Source organism: Idiotropiscis lumnitzeri, unplaced genomic scaffold (genome assembly GCF_059441095.1).
Source record: "Idiotropiscis lumnitzeri isolate Australia: NSW breed Sydney's pygmy pipehorse unplaced genomic scaffold, RoL_Ilum_1.0 HiC_scaffold_36, whole genome shotgun sequence".
NCBI lineage: Eukaryota > Metazoa > Chordata > Actinopteri > Syngnathiformes > Syngnathidae > Idiotropiscis > Idiotropiscis lumnitzeri.
In genome coordinates this window covers 118,264-123,295 of record NW_028283574.1, presented here as the reverse complement: position 1 = coordinate 123,295, position 5,032 = coordinate 118,264, and positions in this window count along the sequence as shown.

Sequence of the window (5,032 nt, the reverse complement as noted above, 5' to 3'; positions counted from 1 at the left end):
GTGCAAAAGAATGACCCCTGTAAACATGCAAAAAAGGGCAAAAGTCGGACTTTCAAAAATTCATAACTCACTTCCTGTTCATATTAGACGTTAAAATATCAAATTTTTCGCCATGCCCGATGAGACTGCCAAGTTTGGTGAGTTTTTGTGCATGTTTCGGGGGTCAAAAATGCGATCGAACAATCGGAAAAATAATAATAATAATAATTTCTACAAAAACAATAGGGACTTCGCAGCGGTCGCTGCTCAGGCCCTAATAATAATAATAATAATAATAATAAAAGTAATAATGTTTTCTACAAAAACAATAGGGACCTCGCCGCGGTCGCTGCTCGGGCCCCAATAATAATTTCTACACAAAGTCCATTGTGGTGACCCGCCCCCTTTTAAGTAAATTCAAAATGGCCGACTTCCTGTAAAACCTAGCTCATTGCTCCAAGAGACTTTTTTGTAGGTCTTGGTCTTATACATACAGTGAACCCTCGCTACTTCGCGGTTCACCTTTCGCGGGTTCAGTGCTTCGCGGGTCTAAAAAATATTCTGGGGCATTGTAGTTTCGCCGAGCGGCACGACGGGTCGCTGGAGAGATTAGACGGCCGGCGTGCGCCGAAGAAGAGCGTGGGCGAAGAGGAGAGTGGACGAAGAAGAGCACGTTCCCCCGGACACGATCGGTGGCGACGTTTCGCGCGGTTCGGACCGTACCAGAGCTCCGGCCGGCGTGCGTGGCAGTTAAGCCGTAGAGGAGCACCTTCCCCGGGCACGGGCGGTTCCAAGCGGCCCCTAAGTTTAACCGAATGGAAGCTCCGGAGGAGGAGGGCATGCTCACGTCACAGTAAGCCGAAGAGGAGCACCTTCCCCGGGCACGGGCGGTGCCAAGCGGCCCCTAAGTTTAACCGAATGGAAGCTCCGGGGGAGGAGGGCATGCTCGCGTCACAGTAAGCCGAAGAGGAGCACCTTCCCCGGGCACGGGCGGTGCCAATCGGCCCCTAAGTTTAACCGAATGGAAGCTCCGGGGGAGGAGGACGGGCGTGTGTCACAGTTAAGCCAAATTGGAGCACCTCTTCTGCCCGGGCACGAGCGGAGCGCGAGGCTGTCAGTTATGAATGAATAAATGAATAAATAAATAAAGAATGCCACCTTTCATTTCACAGGGCACACCGGACGGCGTACCAGCAGGTAAAAGTCGGAGTAATTAAATAAATACAAAAAGAATGGCTGGGGAATAAAAAAATAATACGTTTTAATAATAATTTGGTTTTTTTGTTATAAAATGAATTTCACTCTCTCTCTCCCCGTATATATATATATATATATATATATATATATATATTTATTATATATATTGTATATTTTTTTTAAGCATTTTTGAAGGTGCGCCGCTACTTCGCGGATTTTCAGTTTTCGCGGGTGGTCTCGGTCCCCATTAACCGCGATAACCGAGGGTTCACTGTACTCCATAAAATTTACAAAAAGCGAGGTGAAACACTCAATCAGGGCTGCTTTTTTTAACATTTCTCGAGGGCCATGGCGAGCCATTTAAAAAAAGCTGCACAACTAACGTATAAAATATTGATAAATTTGCTCGGCCTGATGTGTGTGTAAAGTTTCACGAGTTGTCGTTCATATTTAGAACCTCATAATCAGCGTTGTTTTATTGCCGAACAGTGCAATGCCACTCCCACAACTTTTCACGAAAAAGGACAAATTTCGTATTGTGACATCCTCATGGCCGAAACAGTCATCCGAGCATATATGAGGGCGACCTTGTTGAGTTGCACGGAGAAAAACATCCAAGAAAATAACTTGTATTAGCTTTTACCAGTTGGTGGCGCTACTACTACGATGAAAAATAAGTCGGTAGATGTCTTCAGGGCTGAATTATCCTCAAATGTGTACAACTTCGAGAAGATAGGATCATCTGAGTCATGTTGCCGGAGCTTTTGTTGCCACAGAGTACAATCGGACTTTTCAGCACCGTAATAGCCACGCCTTTTGCCAAAACGTCACAAAATTCGGCAGAGAGTAAGATCATTGTCTTGAGTCTTTTCTGACAAATTTTCAGTCGGATTCGTCAAAAGGGCACCGTGCAGTACGTGAAAATTAAAATAAAAACAAATTTTTGATTCCACTTGGCGGCGCTGTGTGTATAACAAAATAATAACATTAAGATGTCTTCAGGTCGGGACGTTTTATTTACAGGTGAAGGTTTGGATTTTTAGGAGCATGTGCAGGGGAGTTATTAAGCATTCATTTATTTGTATTAGGTTCATTTTGTCTTCTTATTATTGATATTTGACTGATTCATTAAAAGCAGACAATTATGTTTGAGGTTAATTTTTTACCTGACATGTTTCGGCGAGTCTTTTGCCTTCTTCAGAGTGTCGCATGATGGTGTCTTGAGACCCGTCTTTATCAGCTGATGTTCCATGAGGGTGTGACTTACCTGTCAAAAAAATGAAAAAATCAGAGCAGTAAAAGAACAAGCACAACATGAACATTACAAATCAGCAATCACTGACCACTGCAAAAGGGAAAACCACATCATGGACCGGGAGAAGGGCAGGGTCATCCGCACAGAAGAGAACAAACAACAGCGCTGGATCAGAGAGGCCATTGAGATCTGCAAGCGAGGCATAAAAACCATGAACAGAGACAAGGGAGCCTTCATCCTCTCTACCACCTGGACCAGCATCTTGGCGGAGTGAACGGACAGCGGGGGGCGTGACTTGCCTTCATTCTCGTGACAGGTAAGTCACGCCCTCATGGAACATCAGCTGATAAAGACGGGTCACAAGACACCATCATGTGACACTCTGAAGAAGGCGAAAGACTTTCGTATTGTGACATCATCAAGGTCTAAACACTCATCCGAGCAAATATAAGGTAGATTTTGTTAACCTGCCCAAAGAAAAACATCAACGAAAATAATTTGTATTTGTTTTAACCAGTTGGTGGCGCTACCACTGCGATCAAAATTAAGTTGGCAGTCGTCTTCAGGGCCTGAATATCCTCAAATGTGAAAGATTTCCAGAAGATGGATCATCTGAATCATTTTGCAGGAACTTTTGTTGCCACGGAGAATAATCAGACTCTGCGGCACCGTAATAGCCACGCCCTTTGAAGGAAAGTCATAAAAATAGGGATAGAGTAAGATCAATGTCTTGAGTCTTTTCTAGCCAATTTTCAATCGGATTCGTTAAAAGGGCACCGTGCAGTACGTCAAAATGTAAAGATTTATATTGATTGGCGCAAGGTGTATAACTGAATATAAACATATAGATGTCTTCAGGTCCCGACTCTTTATGTACATGTGAAGTTTTGGATTTTTAGCAGCACGTGCAGGAGAGTTATTAAGCATTTTGTCCATTGCGGCGAAGGAAATCTTAAGTGAAAACTTTGAAGCCCCGCCCCCGTCATATAGTATTTCGGAAACAAAAAATTTTAGCCCCAGTGTTTGTCCCAGGTCTTAAGATGCTCCAGACAGAACTTTAAGGCAATCAGATGAAGCCTTTAGGATCAGGGTGCAAAAGAATGACCCCTGTAAACATGCAAAAAAGGGCAAAAGTCGGACTTTCAAAAATTCATAACTCACTTCCTGTTCATATTAGACGTTAAAAAATATCAAATTTTTCGCCATGCCCGATGAGACTGCCAAGTTTGGTGAGTTTTTGTGCATGTTTCGGGGGTCAAAAATGCGATCGAACAATCGGAAAAATAATAATAATAATAATTCCTACAAAAACAATAGGGACTTCGCAGCGGTCGCTGCTCAGGCCCTAATAATAATAATAATAATAATAGTAATAATATTTTCTACAAAAACAATAGGGACCTCGCGGCGGTCGCTGCTCGGGCCCCAATAATAATTTCTACACAAAGTCCATTGTGGTGACCCGCCCCCTTTTAAGTAAATTCAAAATGGCCGACTTCCTGTAAAACCTAGCTCATTGCTCCAAGAGACTTTTTTGTAGGTCTTGGTCTTATACATACAGTGAACCCTCGCTACTTCGCGGTTCACCTTTCGCGGGTTCAGTGCTTCGCGGGTCTAAAAAATATTCGGGGGCATTGTAGTTTCGCCGAGCGGCTCGACGGGGCGCTGGAGCGGTTAGACGGCCGGCGTGCGCCGAAGAAGAGCGTGGGCGAAGAGGAGAGTGGACGAAGAAGAGCACGTTCCCCCGGACACGATCGGTGGCGACGTTTCGCGCGGTTCGGACCGTACCAGAGCTCCGGCCGGCGTGCGTGGCAGTTAAGCCATAGAGGAGCACCTTCCCCGGGCACGGGCGGTGCCAAGCGGCCCCTAAGTTTAACCGAATGGAAGCTCCGGAGGAGGAGGGCATGTTCGCGTCACAGTAAGCCGAAGAGGAGCACCTTCCCCGGGCACGGGCGGTTCCAAGCGGCCCCTGAGTTTAACCGAATGGAAGCTCCGGAGGAGGAGGGCATGCTCGCGTCACAGTAAGCCGAAGAGGAGCACCTTCCCCGGGCACGGGCGGTTCCAAGCGGCCCCTAAGTTTAACCGAATGGAAGCTCCGGAGGAGGAGGGCATGCTCGCGTCACAGTAAGCCGAAGAGTAGCACCTTCCCCGGGCACGGCGGTGCCAAGCGGCCCCTAAGTTTAACCGAATGGAAGCTCCGGGGGAGGAGGGCGGGCGTGTGTCACAGTTAAGCCGAATTGGAGCACCTCTTCTGCCCGGGCACGAGCGGAGCGCGAGGCTGTCAGTTATGAATGAATAAATGAATAAATAAATAAAGAATGCCACCTTTCATTTCACAGGGCACACCGGACGGCGTACCAGCAGGTAAAAGTCGGAGTAATTAAATAAATACAAAAAGAATGGCTGGGGAATAAAAAAATAATACGTTTTAATAATAATTTGGTTTTTTTGTTATAAAATGAATTTCACTCTCTCTCTCCCCGTATATATATATATATATATATATTTATTATATACATTGTATATTTTTTTTAAGCATTTTTGAAGGTGCGCCGCTACTTCGCGGATTTTCAGTTTTCGCGGGTGGTCTCGGTCCCCATT